The sequence below is a fragment of the Poromitra crassiceps genome, assembly GCF_964638095.1.
Source record: "Poromitra crassiceps genome assembly, chromosome: 2".
Classification (NCBI taxonomy): domain Eukaryota; kingdom Metazoa; phylum Chordata; class Actinopteri; order Beryciformes; family Melamphaidae; genus Poromitra; species Poromitra crassiceps.
In genome coordinates this window covers 59,087,897-59,100,697 of record NC_139624.1, presented here as the reverse complement: position 1 = coordinate 59,100,697, position 12,801 = coordinate 59,087,897, and positions in this window count along the sequence as shown.

Here is a 12,801-nt window from a genome sequence, read left to right as displayed (position 1 = left end):
TTTATTAGCCTGATGTCAGACTGAATTGTCAACTCGTTACACTCTATTTCCAGCCCAAACTCAACTCAGTGGAGTGGGCAGGTTCAAAAGTCTTGACAAGGGCAGCACCCTCTCCTGGTAAAGCAGAATGTGGAATCTCATCTGACAGATGCAATATTAAGCTTGTTATTGACCCTGAATCATGATGTGATCGGCCCATGACATCACACAACCCAACACTGCAGTAAAATCCTCCCTGTGTGGTCATCTCCTAATTCTACAGCTGCCGCTGAGTGTCCCATCCCTTCCCAGAGGTGTGGCGATGATTTATGAATGAGCCATTACGTAAGGAAAGGTGATCTGAATAAAGACGGGCTGAGAGAGAGACAGACCGAGAATGAGAAAGACAGACACAGACTCAGAGAGAGATAGAGGGAGACGCACAGACACACACACACAGAGAGAGAGAGAGAGGTAGACAGAGAAAGAGAGAGAAGAGGTGCAACTCAAATTATGTCATTGTGATGCTCAATGGTAGCAAGAGGAAGGAAAGCCATGTGTTTCTGTTGTGATAGTGGCAAAAATAGCATGTGATGGGAATTAGGTCACATTCTGTATCATTATAAATATGTGTTGCCAACACAACTGTTGTAAAGCTGGTCATTTGCTGATGTTTATCAAGACGTTCAAGACACAATCATAGTAATAATTATACCTTCTTATCACAGCATCTCTACCAGACAGTGTGACTGTGTCAAGGAAATGGGGTCACCACCTGAGTGAGGCTCAGTCACAGGGCAAAACTGACCTGTTTTGTGTCTGCAGTTTTGCAAAGCAAATCCATATCTCTGTCTGTGGTATTTTCTTTCTTATTTTCTGACAGAGATTGATTAGTAGCTGAGACAAAGATGGCAAGCAAGTGATGCAAAATTAATCTGAGAAAAAGATGGAGAGTTTTGTTCCAAAATGAGACAATCACCATTTGAAAAAGTGATGCCTTCTCTTCTCAAAATTATATAAAACTTATAATGTACATACTTTATCCACCATGCTTCTAGGGATACTGGATGATGAACCCTACATATATATATATATATATATATATATATATATATACATACATGCATGCACGCACGCACGCACCCACCAATATCCTCGTCAATGCTAAATTGCATTGCCCGTTGGTCGTTTACTGATAGTCCCTTCATTTGACTTTATTGGTGTTTTCTATATGTGGGTGCCAATTGTTTGGTCTGTGTTGCATTAACTGAGTGTGAATGTGTGCAGTGCAGTGTCTGTCTGTTTGCTGGGTGGTTGGCTTTTTGGGGGAGAAGGATTATATAATTTCTATGTGCTGGAGAATATGCTCAGCTGATGGCATGATGCCTCATTGTTTCTTTAATTATATATACCGTAAATTCCGGACTATAAGCCGCACCGGTGTATAAGCCGCACCTGCAAAGTTGACTATTTTTTTCTTATATAAGCCGCACCGGACTATAAGCCGCGGGTGTTTTAATGGTATTTTTTTTTATTTTTTTTTATTGTGTTTTAATGTTTAATTACCATATGTAAGGGTTCATGCACAGAGGGGATTGTCGGGAAAGAGATGGCTGTTTGAGGAAGCTCCCGTTTATTAACATTTCAACAAAACAACATAACACAACACCACCTGTGTTGTTTTTTACAGTGCACACAGTGTCATACAGTGTCATACAGTGTGGTGAAAAGAGGGCAAGAGAGGAAATTAAAACTTATTATAGTTATATAGGATTTATAGTTAGAAAGAGTGCTAAAAAAGAGAGATTTTTTTTTTTTTTTTTTTTTTTTTTGGGAAAAAATCCATAGATAAGACGCACCGTTATATAAGCCGCAGGGGCCAAAAAAGGCCAAAAAACGGGAAAAAAGGTGCGGCTTATAGTCCGGAATTTACGGTACATTGATGTTTTATTTGCAGATTCATGTTCGAGTAATGTATTTTGGTGTACTGTATACAATACATGTAAGGCATTTCCTGTAACAACCTAAGTATATGCAGATTGTAACAGCTACTTTCCTTTGGTTTTCCAGAACCACACACATACCAAGTCAACCCTGGCCTGAACTTGTGCATGGCTGGTACAATTTCAAATCGGCCAGCCACTTCGGCTGACAACAGGCTCATCAACGCTTTATCCATATACTAGGTTCCGACCTAGCCTTGTTATAATTATAATTAGCAATATATCCTCAAAACTCTTCGAGGACAAGGGAGTTTCTACATTACAGTTGCTATGTGTCATTGTAAGAACAGCTCCCCCCACCCAATGTAGTCACCTTCGTCCCTGCTGTTATCTACTATAGCCACTTTGTCTCTGTCTTGTGTTTACCTAGGTGCTGAGTTGGGTGTTCCCTCTATGTAAAGTCTAAAAGCTCAAATCTGTGTTGTCACATTCATACCTTAAACACCTCAAGCAGTCAGTGCTAATGATTGACAACCCACATTTTTTAAAATACTGATTAATGGTTGATGATGGTGGTGGCCAATGCCCAATATATGCTACATGTAAGCTGAATTTGAGCCAATTAAAATGTTTGATGTGAACTTACAAAGCTGATTATTACACACTACTAGTGCAATTGCTTTCATGTTTGAAATAAATCACTTTATCGGTGTGACAATCATCAATCCATGTCTAGTTAGCGTTCATCTAATCTCTCCAAGGAAACCTGCTCAACCACATCATGGTCAAACAGACACGATGTATTGAACCCTGAGTGCTAAAGTCTTGCAATCAGCAGGCTATTTTGACACCAATGTCAAACATTGAGTTGGCCATTGATTAGCATTGTCAGGACAAGCATGTGGCTGCCTCTGGTTGCTGCACGGTCCTCTTTCTACATCTGGGCTGGTCCATGGTGATTCCCCTGCTCAAGCCCCATAAAGAAATCCAATGAATGGAAACTGTTAATTATTTACTCGACAAATAGAATCCAGGAGGTCTTGCTTGATATCAGTCCCCAGGTTTTGATGCAGACTACCATGGAATAAAACTAAGGCAAAACACATAAACCTGCGCCTTAGTTTTATTCCATGGTAGTCGGCATCAAAACCTGGGGACTGATATCAAGCAAGACCTCCCGGATTCTATTTGTCTAAAATACTATTACCTGCCCCACTAATGAGCACCTGTCGGATGAGCCATCAGATCCATGCAGCGCTTCCCTCTTCTGCTGTATACTACTGTTAATTATTTACATTTGACAATGCTGACCCTGCCTGTGGTGTGTGTGTGTGTGTGTGTGTGTGTGTGTGTGTGTGTGTGTGTGTGTGTGTGTGTGTGTGTGTGCGCATGTGCGTGCGTATGTTGGGGGTACCTTTTCAATCACCCTCTGATGAGAGCAGAGCTTAAACATAGTTATTAATTATACAGCATCTGATCATTGAAGCAAACAGAACAATGTGGCAGGACGTCAGGCTTGTGATATATTCACTTCATTATCCTGGACCCCGACAGGGAGCTGCTCCAAAGGAATTATTAATGACATATCATTGATAAGGACCTGAAAGACTTGGAGGGTATGCAAATGCAAAAACTTTTAAGGCAGAGTACATCACTGAGGGACTATGCTATTCCAGTACGTTATCCTTATATAGGCATCCTATCTTCATACTAAGACATCACACTGGTGGGATTCACACTCATCCCCTATCATCCAAACCACATAGTGTAGTCCCAGACTAATTTCAATCATGTAGACTACTTAGCCAGGCCCCGTCCATTCACATTCCTGCCTATTCATTCAGCTATCCACGCCCATATCCCTTCCTATCCAATCACAATTATCCATGCTCTCCCACGCTATCACTAACCAATGGGTTCAAGCCATCTCCTTCTCTCGCTTTGCCGCTGAACCAATAATCTAAAGCGGTCAAGAGTATTTGAAGTGCTGAATTTTATTATGTGGGTTGGCGTTGTTTTGCCCCATCTCCTCCCCTGCCACTACCGACGTCATGGCTCCAGAGCAATTCCCCGTGGGGGGATTTCTATTCTATGCATTGCATGACGCCCTCCCCTCATCATCGCTGGAGGAGCATCATCATGGAGCCATACGCCAAACCTTAATCCTGTTTTGTTGTATCATTAAAGTTAATTGTGAACTTTCATTCTAGTCTGTCATGATTGAACTATTGTGCCAGCTTTAGATTGTGTGTGTGGGTACTGACCCCATGCACAGTCAATCAGAACATCTATGTCAGGGATGGGCAACTTTGATGATAGAGAGGGCCACAAAAAAATGTCCTCGCTACCAGATGGCCAGATTGTGACCGTGCACTTCCACCAGTAACCTACTGTAACACCATCACTCCCAATTATAGCTACTAATTTGATGAAAAGGACTGGTAATCAAAGTTTATTATACCAACATTTATATTTTTCATATGGAAATTTAGTAATTCTTCCATTCAGATGACACCAAAACTTTGCTCTAGCTTTAAATAGACCACTACAGCAATTTGATGGGGTACATCACCCAAATAATGTCGTATTAATCAGATTAGTAATGTTGCATGTGCAATGTGCATCCTGGATATAGTTTGTTACAATAGCGTTAGCTCAAATGCTAACGTAAAAAAGTAGCCTATGCGGATGGACAATGCTAACACCATTAGCGCCATGTTCTGGGATGTACAGTAAAATAAAAACACAGATTTGGTTGGTCTAACCTAACCAAAAACGTCCGTCTTGGGAGGGGGGAAATAAAAAGGAAATTGACCCCGCGGGCCGCCAGTTGCCCAATGCCCACCCCTGATCTAATTGTATATTTGCAGCTTGCCATAATGTTGTGCATGTCACAAAGAAAGATTCCTGTATACGTTTTGCACTTGTCAGTTACTTTTACGTTTTGTTGCCCCAGCTGTCAAGAGCCTGTAAATTGGTTAATAAGTTCACCGCTAACAGGTGATGCTAGTGAAGTGGCTGCTCCACACAAGAACCTTTATCATTATATAATTTAGTAGGCACTCCGCACTTCACTCTTAAATGCCTTAGGACATAAGGACCATGGATGAACTGTGTCAACCATGCAGCCATGCAACCCCCCCCCCCCCCCCCAGGCCTTCCGTTCTTGTCTGCAGTGGTTGTTATATAATAGAGAGTGCAGGAAAGTGGAAGAGTGTACAGCCTGTTCTCGCTAAGGATGAAAAATTCACAGTAGCAGAAGAGTACGCCTCCTCTCCCACCCCACTGCCCTCTGCTACTGCTTATGGACAGCAGAGTGCAAAAAAATGCAGGAAATAGAAAGATTGGAAGATGTAATAAAATCTCCAATGCAAATGGGAATGGGTAGACAAATTAGATCTTACATAAAAATTGAAACTCATGTCCCTGGTGGCCACAGTTACTGATATTATATCAAATATATTTTTTTAAGGATTTCAATATTTGTATTTCCTTTGTTCCTAATGGGAGATTACAGTGGTCGTGATACCTGCTAAATTTGATTATATTTTTCATTGATGCATTCATATCCTCTCATGTTGTTTTCATTCATTTGTTGCACTGTAAAAAAAAATTAAGTCATTTGAGTTATAGGAATAAATTTCACTTGTCTTAAATAGAGTAGGGACCAACCATATCTGATGTGGAACTTCAAAACAGCCAGTTAAATACACTCGCTGTGATTTGAACACAAGAGCAGGAAAACAGTCTGTGACAATAAGGCTGAAAATCATTCATAATTTTCATTCGTGGTGAACTGGCTAGTAACTGATATTCCATTACAGCTCCCTTAATGTCTATGAATAGTGGCCATTCTCTAAGGCTAAGCAAACTCATGACAAAAGTCATCCTGGTGAATACAGAGAGTGAGACGTGAGAAGTCGTGCAGATACCTGCTGTGTTTGGAGGAGGGATTCTTCCCTTTTTGCTGACTGACAGTTTGTATGGGAGACCAGTGAGGTGAGTTACACAATGACAATAAGTAGCCTAGAGGTGAGAGGAGTCTGCAGAAGGGAGGAGAGGATGGGAGAGGAGAGACACAGACGCAAAGGAGATGGAGAAGGGAAGGAGAAAAGAACAGAACTCAATAGAACAAAGAAGAACAGATCCTTCTGAGGTTTTCAAGTGGGACTGGAGGCAGGCCTCCCCAGGGGGGCTCCAAGCAGTTTCAGGGAAGGCTCAGTGATGTTGTTTTACCTTTTACTTTGGTATATGACTCCCCTCATATATGTTACAACCCGGCTCAACAAAATAACAAATGAGGGAAGTCATACACCAAAGTGAAAGTGCGCCAGCACTGGTCTAGACACCAGTTATTTAGTGTCAGTCATATGGAACGGAAAGGACGCTTTTCACTCTCGGGGACGCTGGATGAGTTTTACTCTCGTTTCCCGAAGGGGTGGTGTGTTTCCATACGCCTGACCCCGCCCGCTTGGGCCGCAGCCTCAATTACAACGAGCGCCTACACACACAAACACACACACACACACACACACACACACACACACAGACTGCAGCAGCACCCACTGCAAAACACCAAGGGCTGAAAGAAAACCACTATTAATCAGCCAGAAATGAGCCAGACATTACAAACAAACGTCAACTTCTGAGTTTAATGTCGATAAAGGACTCAGGATGCTCTGGCTGTGTGGAATTCATTTCTTGATGAATTAGCGGACGTTACTGGGGTATGTTTGGTCGTGTTTTGCCTTGCATTGGCTGCGGGCTGGTTTCCTGCTTGTGGAAGTGGGACAGCAATCTTTGCAAATATCGAGTTTGGAAATACGTGTTTCAACATTCCGACCCAGTGATCCTTTGTATCAACATTAAAGGAAGACATTCATTTATTTTTGTAAGTTTTGGTTAGGTATTTTGCGACTATTTTAACATAGACGGTATGGGCGCCCACTTCAAGCTGGGAACAGTCGCAGCAGCACCAGCCAGCCAGCATCTGCAAGCAGATCCGTGTAAAAAGCTTTAACACTGAAACGTGACTGGAGCTATAAAATAGATTATTTTTGGACACCCGACCCAGCAAAAACCACATGGGATAGTTTAATGTCCCGATTATGAAACAACCCAATCGCCAGAATAAAATGTAAAAAACAGAATATTATGTAGCTACAATAACAACTCAATCAATTTGAATAGCTAGGCTAGACTACCGGTATCCTATATAGGCTAGCCTACAATGTTATAATCATGTTTTCCAGTGACTCCTGAGCAAACCAGTCAACTAATAAAATCGTACAAATTTAAATATTAGTAAGTTATCAAAAACATGAACTAATTAATTTCTGGTAATATGCAATATGACAAAATAGTGTATGCGAATCTGCAGACTTCAATCAATCTGTTTGAACCAGAAATATCTTTATTATCACAGTTGGGCAAAATTATGAAGTAATGAATGGTGTCCCAATTTCCTAGGTGATTTTTTTCACTCCCTATCCCTTGTGGCTCCGTTTTGAAGGGCAAGGGCCAAAGTGAGGGACACTCAAAAACAAGGGGTAGGGGTAAAAATAAGAATTGGGATTGGGCCTTAGTCTCTTTTCTATAGTGAGTAAGGTGTTAAACACCATGATCAGTGCATCGGTTGAAAAACAAAGTATTTATTTTAAGTTATATTTTGGAAATTAACTTCATTAGTCAACCATTACTATAGAAGTGAATGGGGGCAACATCATGCGACCTGCTGCATCTAATGTATTGGTACCTGTGATCATCACCATTGTAGGGGGATACTCGCACGCACGCGCGCGCACACGCACACACACACACACACACACACACACACACACACACACAGAGTATTATAGGCTACTTGAATATTGGGGGGATGTATCCTTTATCTCATCCTGTTGTATCTTTGCTTTCGTCATGACACTATACAAGAAGTAACACAAATTACACGGAATAACAATTGCCACGATTTCGCATCGCTCCATCCGTGGCTGTAGCCAGCTACTCCATATACAGTACATGTAGCCACAACTTGCCTGCCCCTGCGGTTGCCACACCGCACGTGGTCCTGGGCTGAATATGCCCTTGTTAAACATAAAAATAACTAGACAACACAAACTACATTAAACTAATAGAACAAAAGGTGCATCGGAGAGAATGGAGGGAATGAGACTGAATGGTCGGATGGTCTTCTTAAGCCCATGAGTACACCGAGCCAAGAAGGCACACCCAATCAGGTTAACGACCCAACACCAGGCTCCTGCAAAACATGGCCAGGAAAGTGGTAGGGTTGTCCCACTTTTAGATGTTTTATTACAGAAAGTGTATAAAACCATGACCAAAATAGTCATACATTCTGTCATTGTGCTACTTTTATGGTTGGAAATCACTGAAAGTAAATTATTACCCTTTTTGCTGGGCACCCCCTGGAAGCCCCTCAAGGACCCCTGGGGTTCTCCGGACCCCACTTTGAGAATCACTGCTCTACAATAATATAGATAGTCATGGAATTACAGACAAAATCATATCTACAGTAGCAATAAAAAAATGTCTGAGAAACAAAATCTCGCCACATTGTGGGATCTGTGGCTCTAATGTGGACTAAATGAGGGGTCCTTGATATGAAAAGGTTGAGAATCACGACAAGTTCAGCGCCTTGCAAACTGCAACATGTCCTACAACTACCAACCAACACGGGTGTTTGGTTTCTAGTAAACACTGCTGCCGATGATGACATGCGACAACCAAAACAAGATGTTTGTCATCACCTCACACGCCAACATCACCAGCATGTGATGAGGAGAATGTTTTGACCTGCAGTCAGCAATCAAAGGGATCCTGTTAGTGCTATGTTTAGGATTTTGGCTCCACATCTCCACATCTATTGCAGTCAGCACTGCAGTTGTAGCTCTGTATTATCATGCATAATGACATTGTAGAGGTCAGTGGGTTGCGCTGAAAATGTGAAAATATGAAGTTAGGCCTAAATGTACGATTTACTTTTTACACTTACTTTTTTTCCCAAATGGATTATCAATAACCATTATCATCCATTAGCCTACTTCAAGTTTTGCAAGATGCTTACATCTGCAATCTCGACCCAAAAAGACCTTTCCCCTTCAAACATGCATGTCAGTACTCCAACAAATGAAGACCTATTGTTCAAAAGTAATCCGTAATATTATCCCTAACTGCAAAGGATTACACTCACTCATTTCCGTCATCAGATAACTGTGATCACATTACAGGTAATTCATTCATTACCCAGAAGCAATTTGATGAGAGATGAAGGAGGCCAGTGTGCCTTGTTAGCATGAATGATTACATGTTTTCAATTGAATTTGTATGAAATTCAAATGGAAGATATACTATCACAAATATATGCATGACAAAAAAAAATCAAAATGTCAAAAAACACTTTACTGATTAATCATCCATATCAATTGCCTGGAGAAATCTTGGTCAAAAGATGCCAATCAAGTTTCAAGTTCACGTTTCTTTACCACACAGCTAGGCTGGTGGAATTAATCACAGTACAGATGGCATAGCTGTAACAATACACAACAAAAATGTATAGTAGGCTACACAACTCCACATATACCATTAAACCAACTTTTGTGTATGTATCTATTTGGTTAAGAAGCTCCAGTTAAGGTGTTCTGTCCTGCCTAGTGACCTGTAGGCTGTACCTTCTGCCAGACGGGAGATGCTGAAAAGATGATGAGCTGGGTGGTGTGGAGAGCGTCATCCGTGATCTTGGTTGCTTGTGAGATGGTGTGTTGTGTGTATATGGATCCATATCATTTATATGGATATATGTGTGGGGAGTTTGCCGCCTAGATCTTTGCTGCTCTGGTGATAATCTGTCCATTTTCTTTTTTGTGTGCAAAATGTATTCCAAATCCATATCAGACAGTACTATGATAATGATAGGATGCTTTGGATTATAGCTGTGTAAAACTGAACAAGTAAACTCTGCTTGCTTGACTTGAGTTGTCTCAGGAAGTAGAGTCTATCTGTTGGGCTTTTTTGATTTAATGTTTGGCATTGAGGTCCCATTTCAGATTTTTGCTGATGCGTGTGCCAACTGGAACTTGAAGGAGCCGGTGATTGTAATTGGTTGGCTGTTGGCTGTTGATGAGGATAGGTGGTTTAACGGATCGCTTCGTTCTGAAGACAATGATCATTCAATAGTCTTTTTTCCCCTTTTGTTCAGGACCAGGTAATTTTTTCTGCACTTCTCAACCACCTTAGGCATCTTCATTGCCTTTTGAGATTAGTCCTACAATTGTGGTGTCATCTGCATATTTCAGAGTTTGATGTTGAACTAAAATTGTTGGTAATGATGGAGAAGAGCAACGGGGACGGAACACATCCCTGTGGCACCCCCGTGCTGGTGAATCCAGAGGCACAATGAGGTGTCTGGTTATTCATGTCCGGTTTCCTGAACAGCTTGAGAGGGTTGATAGTATTAAAAGCACTACTGAAATCAATGGATAGAATTCTCATAGGTATGTTTGGACTGTTGGAGGGGGAAGTGCATTGCCAGGTTGACTGCATCATCTGTCGACCAGTTTCAGCTAAATGCCAATTGTAGTGGGTCCATCAGAGGGGATGTGACTGATTTCATGTGTACCAGGACTATGTGCTCATTGAGGTCAGATGTTTTTGCTGTTTTGGGAATAGGGGTGATGGTGGAGTTTCTGAAGGGAGCTGGGACCTTCTGTTGGCTGAGTGAGGAGTAGATGTCTGTGAAGACTGGGGCCAGTTTGTTCTGAGCAGTGAGGCTGTGGTTAAATATAAATGTTTTTTTCCATTAGTCTTCATGTCAGTGTTGCTTTTCTTGCACAAGTGAGGGAAATCAATAAATCTTGAAATCAGACCGGGGTAGGATTTCTGCATAAAAAATAAAATAAAAAACTCACAAGCCAAGCAACTGTCAAAAATGGATAGCAACATTCTTCTTTTGTAATCAATAATGCTGACTTAATTGATAAAATTCGACATGTTTTGACATTGTGTCTTAAAAATTGCGTAAATTGAGGGTTGTCGCCTAGTTTTTTTAATGCAGAAATTAAAGTATTTTCATCTTTTATTCTGGCAGGCACCATCCCACTGTTGCACCGGCACCCCAACACTCATCCAACTTATAGCATTTGTTTTAATCTACAGGGTGTAACAGATGGGTGGTGTTGACAGCATCATTACAGTTTTGAGATAAGTGGGTCACTCAAAAGTATTACTTTCAAGCAATTGTCTAATCTTTCTGCCACTGACTCATTGTGGAAAATTCCACCCATCTGGCTGCCAAAGTTGGCCAAAAGGTTTGTTTTGTAAATATTAGACCAACATCGGTTTGACTGCACAGCCAAATCTGAATAAAAATAATAAATCATACACACATCTGAAGAAAATCACTTAATTTAATCATTTTATTTGTACTTATTGTGATGTATCTTATGTCACTTGTGCACCAACTACAAGTCAATTTTCTCATGTGTGCAAACGTTGGCAGAATAAAAAGAATATTGATTCTGAATTCCAAATATAATCATCATAAATATGATGCAATATCATTTTTGAAGATTGTTATGACCCTGGGGGTCATAGGTGACTTTATTCCCTGTAACCTACTGGGATCCTCTGTATTTTCTTTTCTTCATCTGCATGCCTGATTGACTGATGGGAGCCTGGTGCATGTCAGTGTGTTTGTGCTGTGTGACTGATTGGCTGTGTTCTAGGTGTCTGCATGCTGGTTGCTTCATCAAGGAGAGAAGTCATTCTACAAGGCTGTTGCTGATGGTGGCTGATTGGAGAAGATCAGCCACTGCTCCTCTACAAATGTGGAGGACGGACAGTTGAACAGCAGAGTGGAGGCGACAGGGGCTCCACTCTCATCGGTCTGCTCACATGGAAACCCATGTTCACTTTTGTTTGTATTTGGTTCTGGTTGGTGTCTGTAAAGTTAAGGTAATTGTAATGTCTGTCTTTATGTTAAATCTTGGTTTCTGTGTGAACGTCCTTGCTGCGGCCTAAACCCTAGACTGAGTCGTAACAATTGGGGGCTCGTTCCGGTCTTTTCTCGGTTGATTTAATTGGTTCAGCAACTAAATCTTAATTTGGTTTTGTTTGTAACTTAGTTATCTGGTTAAGTGAAAATTTCAGCTTAGCTTTTTGTTTTCAGGCTTGTATGACAGTTTTGTTTTGTAGAATCTCTTGAGTGGTCTTCAGTAACATCACAAATACCTTGTAGAAGTGTTTTGCTTGGCAGTTTTGCAACTTTGTGTGCCATTTTGGGCTGTGTTCGTATCGTGTCGTTCTGGTTAAATAAGTTTGTGCAGTGGCCAGTGGGTTTGAATCAGTGGAGCTGGTTTAAGCAGTTGGTGGGGGATGGCTACACAGGGTGGTTTCCTGGTGTCATCTCTAGTGGATAAAGGAGGGACGTGGAGACAGTGAAAAGGTTTGTTTGTTTTTTGTCCCGATGGCTCCAGTGAAGCGTAAGACAGAGGTGAGTTGTACTGGTTACTGGTGTGGATGAGGTGGTGACGATTGCCTTGCCCATGCTGAGAGCTGGTGTGCGGCACAGGGTGGGGACAGGAATGCAGATTGCTGGATTCACTCCAGGTGCACACTGAAGTTTTTCATTTCACTGAACCCAGGTGTTGGCGTTTGGCAATCAGTCCTGATTGAGCGGGAGGTGGAGCTAGCACATCCCCGCGTCCAGGAACGGGAGGCGAAGGTAAAGCCATGCCCATGCAGAGTAGCATCTGATGGGTAAGATAGCTCAGCCAGGATAGAGGCTGGTGAGTATAGCACCTGTAACCGTATACGTCCTCCTGATGACTTCGATGTGTCCAACAAGCTTCATGTGGAACTG